The sequence below is a fragment of the Macaca nemestrina genome, chromosome 10 (assembly GCF_043159975.1).
Source record: "Macaca nemestrina isolate mMacNem1 chromosome 10, mMacNem.hap1, whole genome shotgun sequence".
Taxonomy (NCBI): Eukaryota; Metazoa; Chordata; class Mammalia; order Primates; family Cercopithecidae; genus Macaca; species Macaca nemestrina.
In genome coordinates this window covers 137,874,425-137,896,767 of record NC_092134.1, presented here as the reverse complement: position 1 = coordinate 137,896,767, position 22,343 = coordinate 137,874,425, and positions in this window count along the sequence as shown.

Here is a 22,343-nt window from a genome sequence, read left to right as displayed (position 1 = left end):
CTAACAATAACAAAAATTATTATTATATGTTGTCTTTTAGACAATGGGTTGCTCTGCACTGGCAGGAAGTTGTGGTAACATGGAATGCATAAGCTTGTGGTTCACACTGAGTGTACAAAATCAGTTTCCCTGGGACATAAATCTGCTCTTTATTGATGTACCCAAGCTCTATCCCAAGTAAGAACCGGGTTAAGGGAGAAATAGACCCATCCATTGTGTACATTCAGATAAAAGGTTTTAAGAAATCCCGCTCTAAAGAAGCGTATTCAACTTTGCTTAATCTGATGTCTCATAAAACTATGATCACTGAATCCATTTTATTTTTGCCTGACAAAGTGATACTCAACCTGGGCCATAGTGTCTGCCTCATTGTGTCTGAGAATCTGTGGGGACATTTTGGTCACAATGTCTGGAGGCTCTATTGGCATTTAGAAGGTGGGGACCAGGGATACTAAACATCATCTAGTATGAGGACCAGTTCTTCTACATAATGAAAAATTATCCCACCCAAAATGCCAGTAGCATCCCTGTTGGGTACCTACTAATTCACACTAGGAATTCTAATATACACCAGTTTTTTATTGTACAGATGAAGAAACAGGCTGATAGAGGAAACGGTATGTGTAAGTCTCACAACTGTGTCCATGGTCCAAGTCAGTACTGGAACTCGCTCTCTTTTTCCCTATTCTGTACTCACACCTCAACACCATGTTATCTCTATTGTGCATATACTAGCACACTTGAAAAATGAGCAAAAGCTAAGTTGTTCAAGAGCCTTAAAGAAAAACCTCCTTAGAGCCTCCAGAGTATCTACATGCTTATGGAAACACTGACTGATGAATAAATGAAAAATTGAAACAACACAGGAGGAAAAATTCAGAACTAGCTTTCACTTGGCAAATACTACATTCCAGGCCTTTTGCCCATATTGGCTCTTTTATTCCCCACAATGGACCAATAACAGAAAGATTACTAACTCCTATTTTCAGATGAAGAAACTGAGTCTTGGAGAACTTGGATAAGATTCTCAAGGTCACAGAGCTCATAGAAAGTGATAGAACTGGGATTTGACCTGATTTTAGTGTGACTTTTAAGCCTGAGCACTTTCCTTCAGGCCTCTCAATGAGCAGCCAAGGCTCTTGCTCTCAGAAATGGGAAACACAACGAGGAAGAAAAGGAGGACTTTTTCTTTCCAACAAAATTTGTTTTTCTGTTAATTACATTTCTATTGTTAAAAATAACAGAAATCAGTTCAAGTATGTTTAAGCAAAAGTGAGCATTTTTGGAAGGATAGTGGAGCTCATGAAATCTAGAAGTTGAACAATCCAGCTCTACAAGTGCATGCGGCAGCTGCAGCATGTGGACACACCCTCCAGAAGAGCACTGTTGAGGCTGACTCACTCCCAGCTCCCAATCCCTGTCGCAGGTCAATGCTTGAGAGAGGTAATAGCTCTGATTCAACTTCAATCAGATATTCACTCCTGTTCCAACCACTTGTGACTGTGAAGCTAGAGTCACATAGCAGGAACACAGTTGCTGATAAGCCATTTTTGTGGACAGAGTGGGTATCTTTAAGAGTTAACCTATGATCAATTATTGGTCACATTGTGAGGCAGTTGAAGTTTCTTTTGTGTCCTTTATATCCCCCTAACAACAGGGAAGTTTTAGCAGTAAATGCCAAAAAAAAAAAAAAAAAAAAAAGAAAAGAAAAAGAAAAAAGAAAAGAAAAAGAAAGAAAAAGAGAGAGAGAGAGAAAGATTTCAAATCAACAACCTAATGAGGCTGGGCATGGTGGCTCACACCTATAATCGCAACTCTTTGAGAGGCCGAGGTGGGTGGATCACTTGAGGTCAGGAGTTTGAGACTAGCCTGGTCAACATGGCAAAACCCGGTCTCCATCCAAAAATACAAAAATGAGCTTGGTGTGGTGGGGCACACCTATAGTCCCAACTACTCAGGAGGCTGAGGCACAAGAATTACCTGAACCCAGAAGGCAGAGGTTGCAGTGAGCCAGGACTGCCCCACTGTCTTCCAGCCTGGGCAACAGAGCAAGACTCTGTCAAAAAAATACAAACAAACAAAACAAACAAAGAAACAAACAAAACTCTAATGATGCACCTCTTGCAAAAAAAATAAAATAAAATAAAAGGAAGAACAAACTAAGCCCAAAATTAGTAGGAGAAAAAATAAAGATCAGAGCACAAATTACCAAAATAGAGACTAAAAAATACACAAAAGATCAACAAAACAAAAAGTTGGATTTTTTTTTTTTTTTTTTGGAAAAGATAAGCAAAATTGACAGGCCATTAGCTAGATTAACCAAAAAAAAAAAAAAAAAAAAAAAAGAGAGAGAGAGAAAAGACTCAAAAGAGTTAGAAACAAAAAAGGAGGCATTACAACTGATATCACAGATACAAAGGGTGATTGGAGACTATTATGAACAACTGTACACAAACAAATGGGAAAACCTAGAGGAAATTAGCAAATCATGGACACATACAACCCACCAAGATTGAAATAGGAATAAATAGAAAACCTGAACAGACCAATAACAAGTAACATCACTGAAGCTATAATAAAAAGTATCCCAACCAAAGAAAATCCCACGACAGGATGACTTCATGCCTGAATTCTATCAAATATTTAAAGAAGTAACATGAATTGTCTTCAAACTACTCCAAAAAACTGAAAGAGAGGAAATTCTTCCAAACTCAGTGAGGCCAGCATTATCCAAATACTAAAATGAGGCAAGAACACTACAAAGAAAACTACAGGCCAATACCCCTGATGAACATAGATGCAAACGTCCTCAACAATATACTAGCAAATCAAATCAAAGTCAACAACACATCAAAAAAATTATACAACATAATCAAGTGGAATTTATCCCAGGGTTGCAAGTATAGTTCACCATTCACAAATGAATAAATGTGATACATCACATCAACAGAATGAGGGGCAAAAACTGTGATCATCTCAATAGATGCAGAAAAATCATTTGATAAAATTCAACATCCCCTCATGATAAAAACTCTCAACAAATTAGATGTAGAAGAAACACCTCAACATAACAATAGTCATATATGACAAACCCAGAAATAATATTATACTGAATGCGGAAAAGCTGAAAGCCTTTCCTCTAAGAACTGGAACAAGATAAGGATGCCCACTTTCACCACTCATATTCAAAATAGTACTGGAAGTCCTAACAAAAGCAATTAGACAAAATAAATAAAGAACATCCAACTGCAAAGAATGGAGTAGAATTGCACCTGTTTGCAGAGGACATCATCTTATATGTAGAAAAACCTAAAGATTCCAACAAAAACTCTTAGAACTGATAAATTTAGTAAAGTAGAAGGATACAAAAATCAACATACAAAAATCAGTGGCATTTCTGTATGTCAATAAAAAGGTAACTGCAAAAGAAATCAAGAAATCAATATCATTTAAAATAGCCACAGACTATGAATAAACTTAACCAATGAGATGAAAGGTATCAACAGTGAAAATTATAAAACTTTGATGAAAGAAATTAAACAGGACATAAACACACAAAATGAAAAGCCATTCTATGTTCCTGGATTGGAGGAATAAATATTGTTAAAATGACCATACTACTCAACGTGATCTACAGAATCAATGCACTCCCTAACAACATATCAATGACATTCTTTACAGAAATTGAAAAAACAATCCTAAAATTTGTGTGGAATCATAAAAGATACCCAATAGCCGAAACAACCCTGAGGGGAATAAAAAACCTGGAGGCATCATATTACCCGACCTCAAAATATACTGCAAAGCTATAGTAACCAAAACAGCATGGTGCTGGCATAAAAACAGGCATAGAGACCAATGGAAAAGAATAAAGAACCCAGAAATAAATTCATGTGTTTACAGCCAACTGATTTTCAACAAAGGCACCAAGAACATACATTGGAGGAAAGGATAGTCTTTTCAGTAATTAGTGCTGGAAAAACTGAATATCCATATGCAGAAGAATGAAACTAGATACCTATCTCTCACCATATAAAAAACCAATTCCAAATGAATTGTGGTCCTGAAACTATGAAAGTACTAGAAGAAAACAGGAAAAATGCTTCAGGACATTGGTTTGGGCAAAGGTTTTATAAAAACCTCAAAAGCATAGGCAATAAAAGAAAAAATAGATAAATGAGATTATATCTGATGAAAACACTTCTTAAAAAAGCAAAGGAAACAACTAATAGAAACAACCTACAGAATGGGAGAAAACATTCAAAAACTATTTATCCAACAAGGAATAAATATGCAGAATACATAAGAAATTCAAACAACTTAACAGCAAAAAAATTGATTTAAAAATGGAAAAATGATCTAAACAACAATTTTTTAAAGAAGGCATACAAGTGGCCAACAAGTATATGAGAAAATGTTCAACATTACTAATCATCAGGGAAATGCAAATAAAAGCCACAGTAAGATGTCATCTCACCCCAATTAGAGTGGCTATTACCAAAAAGACAAAAAAATAGCAAATGCTGGCAAGGATGTGGAGAAAAGGAAACAGATATACTGTTGATGGAAATGTAAATTAGTACAGTCAATTTGGAAAACAGTATGGAAGTTTCTCAAAAAAACTAAAAATGGAACTAGCATATGATCCAAAAATCCACCTGCTGGGTGGATAGCTAAAGGAAATGAAATCAGTGTGCCAAAGGGATATCTGCACTACTCTGTTTACTATAGCACTGTTCATAATAGCCAAGATACAGAATCAACCTGTGTCCCTCAACATACGATTAGATTAAAAGTGTGGTATATATACACAATGAAATACTATTTAGCCATAAAAAAGAATGCAATCTTGTCATTTGCAACAACATGAATGAACCAGGAATACATTATATTAAATGAAATAAGCCAGGCACAGAAAGACAGATACCACATGTTCTTATACATATTTGGAAGCTAAATAAGCTGATGTTATAGAAGTAGAGATTAGAATATTGGTAATAGAAGCTGGTAAAAGGGGAGGAAAGTGGGGGATAAGGAGAGGCTAGATAATGAATAGAAAATTACAGCTACATAGGAGGAATAAGTAAGTTCTCTTTTTTTCTTCTTCTTCAACATTTAAGTTCAGGGGTTCATGTGCAGGATGTGCAGGTTTGTTACGTAGGTAAATGTGTGCCACGGTGGTTTGCTGCACAAATCATCCCATCACCCAGGTTTTAAGCCCAGCATCCATTAGCTATTCTTCCTGATGCTCTGCCTCCCTACATGTCCCCATCCGACAGGCCCCTGTGTCTGTTTTCTCCCCCCACCTATGTGGCCATGTGTTCTCAGCATTCAGCTCCACTTATAGGTAAGAATATGTGGTGTTTGGTTTTCTGTCCCTGCATTAGTTTGCCAAGGATAATGGCTTCCAACTCCATCCATGTTCATGCAAAGGACATGATTTCATTCCTTTTTATGACTGCATAGTATCCCATAGTGTATATGTACCACATTTTCTTTATCCATTCTATCATTAATAGGCATTTAAGTTGATTCCATGTCTTTGCTATTGTGAATGGTGCTGCAGTGAACATATGTGTGCATGTATCTTTATAATAGAATGATTTATATTCTTTTGGGTGTATGCCCAGTAACAGCATTTCTGGGTCAAATGGTATTTCTGCCTCTAGGTCTTTGAGGAGTTGCCACACTGTCTTCCACAATGGTTGAACGAATTTACACTCCCACCAACAGTATAAAAGCATCAATAGGAGGAATAAGTTCTAATGCTCTATTGTACCTTGTGTGACTTCTTCAAAATGTTATCTACTATCTCTATTCTTTCCTTCCCATCATAATTCCCTTGGGAGAGAATTCTCCATATTTACTGTAACACACATCTTACTGATTAGGTTTAATGCTATACTCCTTCAAGAGATTGCATTCTAACAGAGCAAAATGCAACGTAATCCAACAAATATTGGTAAATCCCACCTGCATATGAGAAGCCCTAAATGAAGAATTGTTTCACCTTTCTTAAATGGAGTTCAGAGATGATTAAGACTTCTTAACCTGCAAAGGATATAATTTACAAGCCTCAGTCAAATAAATGAATAAATGAGACTGTAACTGTAAAAAGAGAGATTTGGAGAAAGAAAGTGACTTGAAGGAAGAGCTCCTCAAATCACACCACAAGGTGACTGATTGTCTTACTTGTTAGGTTATCACTAGGTTTCCCATGGGTCAGGGAGTAAGAGGCTCGCATTGCCACCACAAATTCAATAGATAACCTGTGGTTAAGAGTAGGGGTGGTGTAGAGCAAGGGCAACTAGTCATATCCTGGAAAATAAATCTTCCAGCCAGTGCCCCTTAGGAAAATATTCCCTCTGGAGCCATTGGGTCCACGTCATGGAAGATTTCATGGGAAAGGCCTTGTCTCTCATAGGGTGCCTACCAGGATACGTCTCAGTCATTCAGCTCCCCCCTAAACAGGCAGAGAAAAGTGAGAAAGGAAATCTTTACTCTGATCAGATCTGCAACAACACCTACAGTGGAGGCAAGAACCAGTTTTCTGGCACTAGTGGTCTTGCCCTTCCATTACACAAGTGACCATAAGAAAGTCATAAATTGCCCTGGGTCTGCAAGATTTGCATGGTATATATTTTTCATCATTTTATTTTACCTTCTTTCCTGCATTGTATCTGGACTTTTTCCATCTTCCTCTTTCTTTAACGCTCACTACTGTGAGCTTCTTCAGGGCATGTGCAGAAGCATCCCATCCAGGCTTGTTCTACTTCGATAGAACCATAATGTATATACTTGGATTTTTTTCTCATGATCTCCATAAAAAACACATTGGTATACTAATGGCCTGATTTGTTTACATCTGACAAAGTGGTTTACTCTAAAATGTTTATGACTGATGTTCACATCTCTTTTGAGGTTTAAGTATTGCATAATTACATTCCTCAACAAAATGCCCCCAAAGTTTAACAGCAGTCACCATGACAGGCAATAGGGAAGATATTGGGAGATGGAAGCTTTTCAATGGACATTTCAAAACACACCTCGTGAGCAACTGCCTACTTTGTTTCTGTGACAAGGGAATTCTGGATCCTAGATGATAAGTCTTGAAAGGGTCTGTGGCCTTGAAGGAGTAAAACGAGTGAGACAATCAGTCTTGCTTTGTTCCACCTTAAAAGTCAGGAAGATAGTTCAGTTTAACACTTAATGACTTCAAGCAAATTTATTTCTGGAGACTCTCAACCCCTCCAATACATCTATAATTAGCTTTTTAAAAATTCTTAAAAGCCATTTTAAAATTTAATGTCATTGTGGTTGAAATCATGCTTTGTGTGATTTGAACTCTCTTACATGTATTGAGACTGATTTTATGGCCCAAAACATAATTTATTCTGGTGGATGTGCACTGAATGTGTATTCTACTGTTGTTGGATACAGTGTGCTAAAAATGTTAATTAGAACAAGTTGGCTGATAGTGTTGTTTAAGTCTTCAATCGACATTTGTTCTGTCAATTACTTGTTCTGTCAATTACTGAGAGAAGAGTGTTGCAATATCTAGCTATAATTACTGATTTTTTATTTCTCCCTTAAATTCTATCAGTTTTTGCTTTGTGTATTTTGAAATGTTATTACTAGATGCACACACATTTAGGACTGTTATAAATTATCGAGGAAGTTACTCAAGTATATCATTATTAAATATACTTCTTTGCCCTTGGTTATGCTCTTCTTTCTAAAGTTTACTTTTTGATATTAATATGGCCATTCTAGCTATCTCATGATGAATGTTTGCATAGTATATATTTTTCATCATTTTATTTTACCTTATCTTTTATTTTACCTTATTTGTGTCTTGATATTTAAATTGAATTTCTTATAGAATGTATTTAGCTGAGTCTTGCTTTCTTTTCCAATCTGATAATCTCTGCTTTTTAATTGTGGTGTTTACACCATTTATATTTAATGTGTTTAATGTTTGGGTTTAAATTGATCAGCTTGCTGTTTCTTTTAACTTTGTTCCATCTATTTTTTGTTTCCTTTTTTCTCATTTTTTGGTCTTTTATTTCTTGGTTAATTGAGTACTTTTATGATTCCATCTATATTATTGGCTTATTAGCTTTACCTCTTTGTTGTAATTTTTAAGGGGTGCTCTAGAGTTCACAGTAATCTCTAAATTATTAAGCCTACCCTGAAATATATCATTAAAAGTATAGTCTAAAAACCTCTGGACAGTATATTTCCATTCTCCATATCCTCCATCCAGTTGTGCTATTATTGTCATGTGTTTTGTTATATACACAATAAATTATCAGTTTTGATTTAAAAGTCAATCTTCTTTAAAAGAATAAATCTATATTTTAATGTAAAATTTATCCATTTAAAATGTTAGCCACCAATTCAGAAAAATTAAAAGCAAAGTACAGGGCTCATTCTGTGTAGGTCAAATGACATTTATCTATGGTTAGAAATATTGTGTTGAATATATTATTCTACAACTTGTTTATTTCCCTCACTCCTATGACATGTAGATTTTTACAATGCTACCCTCTCATTAACTGCTACTTAGTGTTTTTTTGAAAGACATATCATGGCTTATTCAACCATGCTGATGGGCATTTAGGTGTTAGTTCATTTTCACACTGCTATAAGCAATTAGTGGGCTGCCTGCCTTCTTAGATAGCCCTGTCAGGGTCTGAGACAGGGAAATGAATAAATCACTTCTTCAGGTAGACCTGGGAATTGAAGAATTACCTGAGACTAGGCAGTTTAAAAAGAAAAGAAGTGTAATTGACTCACAATTCCACATGGTCTGGAGGCCTCAGGAAACTTACAATCTCGTGGAAGCAAGGCACGTCTTACGTGGTGGCAGGAGAGAGATAGAGTGAGGAGGGAGACTACCAAACACTTTTAAACCATCATATCTCATGAGAACTCACTCACTATCATGAGAATGGGATGGAGGAAACCACCCCCATGATTCAATCACCTCCCACTAGGTCCCTCCCTTGACACATGGGGATTACAATTTGAGATGACATTTGGGTGGGGACACAGAGCCAAGTCATATTGCCATGCTTGTTTGAGTCTTTCCACACATGTGTGTGTATTTCTGTAGGGAAGATACTGAGAAATGAAATAGCTAATCAGAAGGTAAGACCATTTTAAATTTGAATAGACATAGTCAAATGACTCTTCAGTGTAGCCTGCTCTAGTTTCATTTTTAAAAAAGAACCTTGTAGCCATTATTGCTGAAAAATGCCCACTTGCAGAAACCATTAGTGGGCTGCCTGCCTTCTTAGATAGCCCTGTCAGGGTCTGAGACAGGGGAATGAATAAATAACTTCTTCAAGTAGGCCTAGAAATTTATGCTTTGTAAGATAAGATCCCAAAGAGTCTAGTTTCACCTAATTAATGATAATTTATCTAATTCGATTATTTTTAAAATTTCAAAAAATATATAAGAAATGGAATATTCCTTTAGGAGTAAGCCTAGATGTCGTATAATTCACCCCTCTCACTTTCTAAATGGAAGGAAAAAAAAAATCTGAAGCCAGAGAGAAGTGACTTGCACAGCTAGTTCTTACAAAATCGGATGTGAAATCCAAGTCTCCTGATTCCCAGGGCAGGGTATTGATTTGGAGAGACAATTAGCCCAAATACAAAACCTTTGAGTGGGAAGTAGTCTTAGAAAGGAACTAGAAGTCAAATTCATCTTAATTTAGACTGCCATATCACACAGAAATCCTTTTGCTAAAATAGCTGATGTTTCTGAAAGTTTGAGTTTAAGCATTTTCTTTAAAAGGCAGTTAGTTCAATAACTTGTGAATAGATATACACTTTTATTGGGCCCCTTTAATTATTAGAAATTCTTACTTTTGGTCGGCTGCGGTGGCTCACACCTGAAATCCCAGCACTTTGGGAGGCCGAGGCGACCGTCCTGGCTAACACGATGAAACCCCATCTCTACTAAAAGTACAAAAATTTAGCCAGGGATGGTGGTGGGCGCCTGTGGTCCCAGCTACTCGGGAGGCTGAGGCAGGAGAATGGCTTGAACCCGGGACGCAGAGCTTGCGGTGAGCTGAGATCGCGTCAGTGCACTCCAGCCTGGGTGACAGAGCGAGACTCTTGTCTCAAAAAAAAAAAAAAAAAAGAAAAAGAAAAAAGAAACTCTTACCTTTATTTCCCTGAAATCTGCCTTACAATTTTTACCTCTTGAAATTTCACATTTTTTGCAGCATAAATGAATCAGAATCCAGGCTTCTCACCATTTCACCTTCTGCCACCTGAATACTCTCCTATTCGTCTCCCTTTTAGAATGTGGTTTGCGGAAGAAGACAAAGTGATAGTCCAACTATAGTCCCCCCAGTGCAGGGTGCAGTGGGGCCATCATCTCCCTTGATCTGCTCTCTATACTTCTACAACAGAGCCTCTACATGTTTAACTTTCTTGGCAGCTGCATTCCTGAGCAAACGGAATGCCAAGTCTCACTCTCTTTTTTTTTTTCTAACTGACAACTATAAAGCCAGGTCTCTTTCCTCTTCTGTTCATGTAATTGATTGCAGGAATTTATATGTTAAAAATTCTACCTTTTAGCTTTTAGTTAAACATTCCTGTTTTTTGAGAATATTTGAATCCTTACGCTATTGTCTTTCTCTGTAACATACCTCACACAAATTTGTTAAATAACCCTTGTATGATGTTATAGAAATCATTGAAGAAGGCTGGGAGCAGTGGCTCACACATGTAGTCCCAGCAGTTTGGGAGACCAAGGCAGGAGAATCACTTGAGGTCAGGAACTGGAGACCAGACTGAGCAACATAGTAAGATCCCATCACTACAAAAAAAAAAAAAAAGTTAACTGTGCATGGTGGCAGATGTCTGTAGTGACAGCTACTCAAGAGGCTAAGGTGGTATGATGGCTTGAGCTCAGGAGTTCAAGGCTGCAGTGAGGTATATGACTGTGCCACTGTACTCCAGGCTCTGTGACAGAGCGAGACTCCATCTCTTAAAGAAAAAACAGGCCGAGGCGGGTGGATCACGAGGCCAGGAGCTCAAGACCATCCTGGCCAACATGGTGAAACCCCGTCTCTACTAAAAAATACAAAAAGTGGCTGAATGTGGTGGCAAGTGCCTGTAATCCCAGCTACTCAGGAGGTTGAAGCAGAAGAATCGCTTGAACCAGGGAGTCGGAGGTTGCAGTGAGCTGAGATTGCGCCACTGCACTCCAGCCTGGCTACAGAGCAAGACTCTATCAAAAGAAAAAAAGAAAAAAGAGAAAAAAAGACAGAAAAGAAAAGAAATCACTGAAGAATAAGCAGGGCATCAGAGAAATACACAAATGACATTTTCCAAGTTGACTCTAACTGTGAAGCCACATGCAGTACCCAAGTACAACCCTATTTCTTCAGGTTTTTTGTTTGTTTAAATATAGCTATCATGACAGGCTATTAAATGCCTTTCTGAAATGAAGATACTTTATATAGCTATGGCATTCTTCCGATTTACTGCCTGGGAAACATTTTAAAATGGGGAAATGGGGTTAGTTCCACATGGCCAGTTCTCAGTGAACCCATAAAGATTTTTAATGATCATCTCTCTATAAATATTAACTTACAGATCTCCTGAAGGCAAATAGCTAGGGCATCCAATGCCAAAAATATAATGCCAAAGTCAGAAAAAAAAATATATATATATATATATATATTTTGGAAGCAGAAGGAACCAATGTTCTTCCAACTTGCTGTTTAAATCTCTGTTGATAGAGAGTAATACACAGAACTGTGTTTGGGGGAGAGAAGATGGGCAGACTGTGTAAGTCAAAGGCTTTTGAAGGTCTTTGGAAGAGAGAGTCAGTGGAGTCTTTGTGAATGATGCAGGCAACCTCCAGGAGGGCCTGAGACCTGCTGGGACTTGCACCAGCTCTGTCCTTCCCAAAGCACCAAACTCTTCCTCCCTCTCACTTGTCACCATTCTGCCTGCGGCAGTTGGAGTCAACTCTAGCCTTTTTAATAAGACAGTTTGGAAGAGAGACAAGCCTTTTCAGTCTGAGAGATAAAAATAAAAATGTCAGTGATCAGAATTTCCACATATGGTCTCAAATGATAGATGAAATTTAAAGCTGGCAATTGTCCTGAGCTGGAAAGACGTAAGCAACAAAGGCTGGAAGGAGGTTTAGGGTTTTGGTTGCTTTTCTCCCCCCCGCGGCTAAGTGATAATGGACTGTCCCCAAACACAGCAAGTTCTTTCCTTTTTAAGGGCAGTGAAGGTTGCCAGGCCTTGTCCATTTGCAGCCGACCTGCTCAGAAACATTTTGCTGCCCTTCCCCCACCTCTGTGAATAGGTTTTCCCAAAATTCCAGGAGGGAGTCCTCTACAGACTGCCCATCTGTTCTTAGGCATGCAGGGAATCTGGGTAACAATTACATTTGGGAATCACCTGTTGGAGCTCCGGAAGAGAGACCAAACTTCTGCACCAAGACCTTGGCCATCTCTTTTTCTCCAAGACAGTTTTGCTTTTGGGTGCAGTTAGAGATTCGGAGGAAAGATTAGAAGGGGGAAGGAGAGATACGTATCTCAGCTAAGAAGGGTCAAAGTCTAAGAAAGGTTGGCTTTTGCCCTGACACAAGCAAGTGAACACATACATTTTCAAAGCCAAAGTTGACGAGAGTGGTTGATCAGCACTCTAGAGCTCTTAACGTGAATCCATGAGCCCCGGGCTCAGCTGGGATTGTACCACAAATTTTTCCAGCCTCGATTTATTCACCTAAAAAACGAGAAGGGACAAAATAATCTTTAAAAAAGATTTCTTGTTGGACAATTCCATTCCAACATCTTGTAGGAAGAATTCTGAGACTAAACTATAGACTTGGCCAGTGGTTCTCAAACTAGAACATGAATCAGAAACATCTGGAAATCTTATTAAGAGCCAGATTTGGGGTCCCACCACCAGTTTCTGATTTATTGGTTGGTGGTGGGGCCTGAGAATTTGCATTTCTGACAGGTTCTTAGGTGATACCGGTGCTGCTGGCTCAGGTGCCCATACTTTAAGAACCTCTGGTCTAGACCACAAAACATTCAGATGAACGCCCAGCAGGTTAATGATCATGCTTAGGAAAAACAGGTTGAGTATCCCAAATATGTGAAATCAGAAATACTCCAAAATCGGAAACTTTCTGAGTGTGAGCATGATGCCACCTGTGGAAAATTCCACACCTGACCTCATGTGAGCAATGGCAGTCAAAATGCAGGCACACAGCAAACCATCGATTCGGTTTCCCTAAGGGAAACAAGGCCCTCCCAGCCCCCTTCAGCTGCAGTCTTTTTCACCCACAACCAAATTGTCACAAAGGGTAATAAGATAACAAATTGTCACAAAGGGTAATAAGATAAAAACTTTGCTTCATGCTCAAAATTATTTAAAATATCATATAAAATCACCTTAAGACTATGTGTATAAAGTGTATATGAAGCACAATGAATTTCATGTTTAGATGGGTTCCATTCCCAAGATATCTCACTATACACACACACACACACACACACATATATATATGCAAACAGTCCAAAATCTGAAAACATCCCAAATCCGAAACACTTCTGGTCTCCAGCATTTCAAATGAGGGATACTCAACCTGTAATTATCTACAGGCCTGACTACAGAACCTGTTTAGCAAAAGATGACTTCAGGGACTGAGCCCAGACTCACACATGCTCAATGCCGTGAGGGTGAGGGACTTGGGAAGAGGAGCACTCAGGAGTCACACAATCTGCACCTTGAAAGATGCCACTGGAATTTAAGAAAATCCAGCAGCTCGTAGGATCGGTTGATAATGTTTATAACCTATCTCTGGCCTTACAGAAGACCTGTTAAAGGGCTTCCACAGCCATGATCTCAAATTCTTAAAACAAGCCTGCAACACAGAGCACAAGGATAATTGTCCTGCTTGGGAGTTGGATTGGGAATCACTTACCTTTGTTGACCCAGCAAAGACCCTAGCACGGAGTTGTTTTGCCAGCAAGGCAGATGAGTATACGTACAGCCATGTAGAGTCCCTTTCCAGAGGCCTTGTATAAGCGGTAAATCGATGAGATTCAAGATGCAGTCTATTTCCCTTTTTAACTTCACTCTGACCATGACCTCATTAATATTGTAGCATAAGTTGCTGAACTAATTGGGTCACAAAAAGTGTTAACAAGTTGAGAAGGGCCACAGGGCTCTTAGATCCTTGAGTCAGGGTTAGCAACTAAACTCACCAACAGAATTACTATACAGCCAGGAAGCACAAACCTTTAGAGAATTTGTGCTTTCTAACCACTCTGCCTCCTGATTTCAATAGCATTAAGTCCAAGTTACTACTCTAGAAGGAAAAACAAATCCAAACTCAAAATAGGGGAAGAAGAGCAAATTCTGGTTTACTGAGAAAGATCTTAAGGTCATTTAACAAGTATTTACTGAGCAACCATCATTCACTAGGCAGTGGAGATATGTTGACAAATAAGACAGGCATGACCGCTGCTTGGATAGAGCTTACAGTTGAGGAAAGGAGACATAATTTAAACACATCAGCCTCCAAATCTATAATTACAGTTGTGTTGAGTGTCATGGCTGAGAACAAGGAAAGCAGTAGTAATAGACACCATGCTATAGTTTCCAAAGCCAATCTGCCTCTGGGATACAGAAGTAGAAATCAAAGTTTTAACCTTTATCTTCCATAATATATCATACGGGGCCTTCCCTCATTACAGAATCATATGCAAGGAGCAACATTTTGTGCCTCAGTGTGGGAGGGCTCATGTCCCTATTTAAAATGGAAACTTGGTGATCCAACATTCACCTTCTATCTTAGGAAGATCTATGTCAAACTCTGGGTTCCATGATCATCCAAGGAGAATTTGCAGTGAGGTCAGGAAGGTCCATGGAGAAGTTGAAATAGTCGGGAAAAGAGGGGAAAGAAGCTTAAGACAGCTCAAGAAGTTGAGCCCACTGACGTGCCCCTTCCAAGTACGTGCCTCTTATTAGAAGATAGTGACTGACTGGAGTGCCCTGGTCTGTGATGATAGGAGATTTCAGGGGTTAAAACAACAATACACGCACACTTCTAAAGTGTGGTTCTCTTTCTAGGGGACCTTAATTCAATTGGAGGGAAATACTAAATCTTGAAAAGGTAGATGTCTTTAGTATGGAGAGGTCCACACATATTTAAAAACATAACGTAAGATTGAGCTCTTAGGTAGGAAGGACACTGAGGAGGCTTACCTGACTAACTGATCACCTCCATGCCAGGCCACCCTGACATTCCAGGCAAGGAGATGACACCACCTGCCGCCCAGTGCACTGGGAGAATTTCCAGGGGAGCAGGGGTTCTGGGCAGGTCTCCACAATGCCATAAAGAGAATCACGGGCTTATTCTTTTGGTTCAGGGTTTTGTCTAAAGTTAAAATGCAAGGGTTACCAGAGGGGTGGCAGTTATGACTGTGTCTTAAAATAATAGGAGGAAGTACTTTATTAGATCTTGTTCAATCAGAGCTAGTGGAGAGCAAAAGAGAAAGGCCACAGACCTAGCAAAGTGTCATGTGGGATAGAAAAGAAAGAAAAAGCCTTGGTAGGCTGCATGGAGGAGCAGAATTCCTGGGTGATGTGCTGTGGTGTGCTGTTTTAGAGAGGCAGCGGTGTGCTGTTTTAAAGCATTTGCTGATTTTAATGGTATAAATACTCCCACCGTGGAAATTTCAAGCTGCCAATTTGATGTCAACTGGCCTACAGAATTCCTAGAAATGAGCAATTGGCTCATGTATGCTGCTGTGGAAATGCCGTGGCTCCTGCACACTACAGAGGGTTCCACGAGTGGGCAGAGAGACACTGAAAGGGGGTGGTAGGAAGTCCCCACATACAGGCCTGGCCCTCAGTGCTGGTCTGAGGTTCTCACAGACTGTGTTAAAATTCTCCAGTGTGGAGGGCAGGTGTACTGGGGCCTGGGTGGCCCAGGTAAACATGGGTGGGACTGAAACTACAGACAAGGGAGAAGTTTAGTGGGCCCCTAATTAGAATGAATCTCCCATCTGCCTTTTGAAACCATCACGTAGAAAGGCAATCCCTGCAACAATAGCATTAAAGAAATTATTAAATGATGACTGCTCGCATCCCCAAAGTATGCATCTTAACATGGGGACACCCATTGGAAGACAATACCCTGGAATCACAGAGGAGAAAGTGACAATGAGCAGAAGGGAGGGTGAGGCCAGCTGTTCCCCTTTGTGGGGGAGGCAGGGACAGGCAGAGTTATTAAAAGCTCCATGACATACTTTGGCTTTGGTGGTGAGGTTATGTCTCAGCCTGCGGGATCACTCCCTTCAGAGCGCATCGGGAAGACATCAGTGCTGGCCTGGTTGAGTTATTCGCGTCCATGGGGCCTAATCCTGCTCCATGTGTTCTCTTTGATAAGGCCCTGCCTTCTGTTTCCAAGCTTGCCTTTTCAGTTCCAGTTCCAGACAGGGCAAAAGGAATGATTCCCCAGCATCTAGGCAGAATCAGGAAGGGGGTCAAAGCTTCGTCCTTGCTCTCCCTTCTCCCTTGCAGTAGACTTCTCCAGGCAACCTGAGGCCGGTATCCTCAAAGCAGGGCCCAGGGCTCCCATCTCCAGACCCCAGCTGTGCCACAGGACCTCTGCTCTTCCACCCAATGCTTCTGTGTTGTTTCTTATAGCCACGTAATTCTTTCTTTCCTAATTTCTCTGATGAATTAAATTCCTGTGAACTATTTCACATGAAGGAGTTAATGACTGCTTTTGACTTAAGCGTCACTCTTTGCCAGTATTTGTAGTTTTACAAAGCTTTGACACTGAAGGACGACTCTGGTATGGGATAACTTCTGCTTTCACAGTAGATAAATGGCAAGATGATCTGGGCAAGGTTTTTGGTGCTCTCTGAAGTCATCCCCTGTGAGTGAACATCTAATCCACTCATGTCAGTCCAACTCAGATGTGCCTGGACAGCCCCTGATGTGGAACAGCATCTGTCACTCACCAGTAGATACAGATAGATGCATCATGCATAGGCTATGCTGGCTGCTTTAATGGGATGAAGTGAGACCCCTAAAATGGCCCCAGCTCTTCTATTCAGTCCAAAGACCAAGAAGAGACAGAGAGAAAGAGAGAGGAAATTAAAATGTGTGACTGATGCTCCCAATGTCTAGTGTTCCTATCTTTATGTCAGTGTGTAACCAGTGCTTAGCTCCCACTTACAAGAACATGCAGTATTTGGTTTTCTGTTCCTGCATTAATTCACTTAGGATTATGGCCTCCAGCTGCATCCACAGTGCTACAAAAGACACAATTTCATCCTTTTGTGTGACTGCATAGCATTTCATGGTGTATATGTACCACATTTTCTTTACCCAATCCACGGTTGATGGGCACCTGGGTGGATTCCATGTCTTTGCTATTGTGAATAGTGCTTTATCACATACAAATACATGGGTCTTTTTGGTAGAATGATTTGCTTTCCTTTGGGTATATTCCCAGTAATGCGATTGCTGGGTTAAATGGTAGTCCTAATTTTAGTTCTTTGAGAAATCTCCAAACTGCTTTCCACAGGGGCCGAACTAATTTGTACTCCCACCAAAAGTGCATAAGCATTCTATTTTTACTGCAGCTTTGCCAACATTCATTACTTTTTGACTTTTTAATAAGAGCCATTCTGACTGATGCTATCTCATCACGGTTTTGATTGGCATTTCTCTGAGCGTGATGTTAAGCATTTTTTCACATGTTTTTGGGCCGCTTGTATGTTTTCTTTTGAGAAGAGAGAGGGAGGAGGGCAAGGGTTGAAAAATGATCCATTGGGTGCTATGTTCACCATTTGGGTGACAGGTTCAATAGAAGCCCAACCTCAACATCACACAGTGTAACAAGTAACAAACTTGCACACGTGACCCCTGAATCTAAAATTTTCTTAAAAATTTAAATGTAAAAAATTAAAGTGTATTTTACAATTTTTAAAAAAGAGACAGTCTCAAGCTATTGTTCAGACCAGAGTGCAGTGATTTTACAATTTTTTAAAGAATTCTTTTCTGCTAGCCTTATTTTTGCCTGTAAGAGTGACGATCATATTTGTTACATGAAAAGTTCTGCCATACTCTTGCTATTTAAAAATAAATAATGCTACAGATACAAAAGAAAAGTGTGTGACTGGCGACTCCTTTCCTGTGAGAGCAGCACACTGGGCAGAGTGGAAAGCAGGGTTTGCCCAGGCCATGAACAACCCAGGGAGCTCTGACTCGTGACTCGTCTTTGTCAGAGATTCTCCAACATGTTTCGAGGCTGAGACACACCCATGAAACTGCAATTTTCTCAGGATGTACATACCCCCTCTTAATCAACACAGGACGCCAGCCACACTCGCAGACCTATCAACTCCTCTCTCCTCTCCCCGAACCCTATTCAAGACAGAACTTCTTGGGCAGGGCTGAGTAGGGTAGGATGCTCCAGATGCAGTGAGTGATAATAATTGCAGTTGCTATCATTTGTCACGTGCTTACTCTGCCCGGCTGCTATGCTCAGGCTTTATACAAATATATGTGATCGCATTTAATCCCTGCAACCACCCATTCAGTTTCACATTATTATTATTTTCAGTTTACAGAGGAGGAAACGGAGACTCAAGCTAAATAATTTGCCCAAGGGCACACAGCTCATAAGTCACACGGTGAGGACAGAATATACCATGAATCCAATAAAAGCTGGTTTCCCGCCATACTCCATGCCCTGGAAGCTAGTTCCACTTCTCCATCTCAGCTGAGCTGGGGCATCACCTGTGCTCTCAGAGGCTGGGTCCATGTGGCCATTGTGATCTGTAGCCAGATACACAGTAGAATCAAATTAGTCTGAAATCCAGAAGATAAATGAAGACCAGCAGATGATTTTTCCAGGCTTTACCATAATACTCCAGATGTTTCCATATCTGGAGGTAAATGCATTTGAAACATCTGGCTCCCTTCTTACCTAAAAATTTCATTTGCAAAAGGCATAGGAAGACCATCAACACAGATGTGATGGAGCAATCTAAATCCTGCCTGAAAGACTCAGAAGAGCTCTGAGGTCCTTTTGGGTGCAATTATTCTGGGCACCAGCTATACTCTCTATCACACACTTGGCATCTTCATGCAGGTGCACCAGCAGACGATAGGAGAAACAGGGGTCCTTCCTTCCTATTTTTATGTAAATCTTTACCTGCTTCCTGACTTCTTATGAACTGTGCCTAATTTCTACTCAAGGTTTGAGTGCTCACCTAGCAGGAACAGAGATGAGATGGTTCCTACAACCATAACAAGAGAAGCAGTCTCTGGAGGGAACTGGGCTTTGTTTTCACTCTTTCACATGCCCGCCAACTGACTTCAACCCCTCAGCAAAGTCTTGGAATGAAAAGCTAAAAATTTAAAAGGCAGTGGCTCTCAGAAAGGTGAGAACAAAAAAATGGTATTCAGATTCCACCTGGTTCATTTAATAAATGTCCATGTAGAACTTGACATTCAACATATCGCACTGGCTCCGGGTGAATGCTAAAACATACTGGGCACAGTCCTTGTCTTTGAGGAGCTTATCACCCTATTGGAAAGATTTTTAAAAATTAATAATGTGATATAAACATTGGTAGTCCCAAGTAACTAAAATTCTACAAGGCACATGCAAGAGTAAGGAAAATGTGTTAAGATTTCCACGAGTTCTAAGGTAGGAGAGATTTCATGAAACAGCAGGGCCAAAGTAGGACCAGAGATAAAGGGGATTGCTGGGGTAGAGAAGAGGAACAAAGAGAAGACCATAGGCGAAAGCAGTCTTTAGCCAAGCTCATTTCCTTGTGCCAGCTATGCTATTTCCTTTGTCTTTTGGCGTACACCGCACCTCTCCTAAATGGTCCCTCCTTTCTTCTCATCTTCCTCTCTTCCTCTTTCTCTTACTATCCTTTTATCATTTGAGATACTGAAAAAAAAGATACTGAAATCTTTTCCATCCTGTCTTACTTTAGCTCAAGTCCAAACTTGTTCTTCAAGCCTTTCCCAACAATTCCAGAGTAAGCTAAATTTTCCACTCACTTCTTTCTTACAATAAGTACCACGCCTTGGAAAAATTAATATGCTGCCTTCTATTGTTTGCTAATGATTTTGTTCTATGTCCCTAATGATACTTTAAGCTTCTTATGGGCAGGGTTGTGTATAGCATTTCTTGTGTACCCAGCACATTGCCGGATGTGTAATAGAGGCTCAGAGAATGTTGTTGGAATGCCTCACCATTCAGGGTCATTAGTTGACTGGCCTCATTTGAAGTTCTGCAGAAGCAAAAGTTCAGATATTTAATGACCTAGGGAATGCCTTTGTGCTGTTCCAAAATTTATCCTGCTTTATTAAAGCAACTGCCTTTTACTTTTCATTAAACTTCCTGTTCTTGGAAATACTACTTTTCCTCTCATATCTATATTTAATGTCTTTGGATCCCCTTGCCCATTATTTAAGTCATTGGGACACCTTCAAACTTCTGCATTGTGGTCGAACATGGTGGCTCATGCCTGTAATTCTAGCACTTTGGGAGGCTGAGGTGGGAGGGATCACCTGAGGTCAAGAGTTTGAGATCAGCCTGGCCAACATGGTGAAACATCATCTCCACTAAAAATACAAAAATTAGCAGGGTGTGGTGGTGGGCGCTTGTAATCCCAGCTACTCGGGAGGCTGAGGCAGGAGAATCACTTGAACGTAGGAGGCGGAGATTGCAGTGAGCCAAGATGGTGTCATTACACTCCAGCCTGGGTGACAGAGTGAAAAAAAACTCCTTCTCAAAAAAACAAAAACAAAAATAAACAAAAACTTCTGCATTGCTTCAGTGAGTGTTGAATAGTTTCACACAATTGATTGTATATGTCTTGGCCTCAGATTCCACATTGGTTAAGATCCTGAGCATAATTATGACTCTGTCCTTAGATTCTATAGCATGGGAAGACTACATCATGCAAGAGAAACCACATTGATTTAGAATATGCAAAAAATAAATAAATAAATAAAACAAAGAAATACATAAAGCAGAAGAAATTACAAGAATGTGAGGGGAGACCTGGTGAGGTACCTCAAATCTGTAATTCCAATGCTTTGGGAGGGCAAGGTAGGAGGCTGGCTGGAGGCCAGGAGTTCAAAACCAGCCTGAGCAACATACTGAAACCCTATCTCTACAATAGTAATAGTAATAATAATTAGGCATGGTGGTACACCTGTGGTCCTAACTACTAGGGAGGCCGAGGTGGGAGGCAGTAGAGCCTAGGAACTCAAGGCTGCAGTGAGCTATAATTGTGCCACTGCACTCCAGTCTGGGTGACAGAGTGAGGCCCTGTCTCTGAAAAAGAAAAAAAGAATACAGAGGTGTCTCATAGAACTTAAGGACAAGAATGTAACCTAAACCAAGGAGACATTTCAACGAGTCATCCACTATACCTCACTCTGTTTCCACCCCTCTTTATTCCTCTTCTCCTTTATTCTCTTCTGCCCGCTTCTCTTGCTGAACCTCTCTACTTTGGCCCAAATGACCACTGTATGATTTCTGACTCAAGATCTGAAGATGAGATAACCAGAAAACAATTGTCCTAGAGTGGGCAGAGCCTGGGCTTGGATGGGTAGAGTGCTTCTGTGTGCACACTTCTAGTGGCTCTGGGGTTAGACTTGGAGATACTGATTTCCTCACAGAGACCCTTGAAAGCAGAACTGGCATCTCCATTCTACTCCGTGCCATTCCTTTTCATCACTGCATTATCAAATGTTCCTGACCAAATATTCATCTGCAGTACAGGAAATGGACTGGAATAATTGGACCCAATGAGAAAAATGTAAAATCTGACATCTTAGTCCAAAAAAAAAAAAAAGAAAGAAAGAAAGGCACAAGAGAAAAGATTGAAGGAAATTTTGCTAAAGGATCTCATGGAGAAAAGAGCATGTGGGTTTCCTAGATTGTAATAAGAATGTGAATCTCCTGTGAATGTGGTTGCCAAGAAGATGAAGGCAAATGTATACTAATTCATAGGAATTTACTGTCGAGAGCAACGAAGGTAAAACCCCACTCTATTCTGATGACTTTTCAGTACTGCTTTTAGTATGTAGAGAAGCAGGCAGTCTGGAATGTATTCAGAGAGTAACCAGGATGTCCAAGAACTTGAAACCAGGTTACACAAGGTTTTGATAGCAGAGCAGGAAGGATCTAGCCTGGAGAAGGGAAGCTGTCAATGGTGCTGGGTCTTGGTCTTCAGACTTCTATCGTGTGGAAGCTATAGTCAGAGCACCCAAGGATCCCAGTGAAGACTTGACAACCTAAC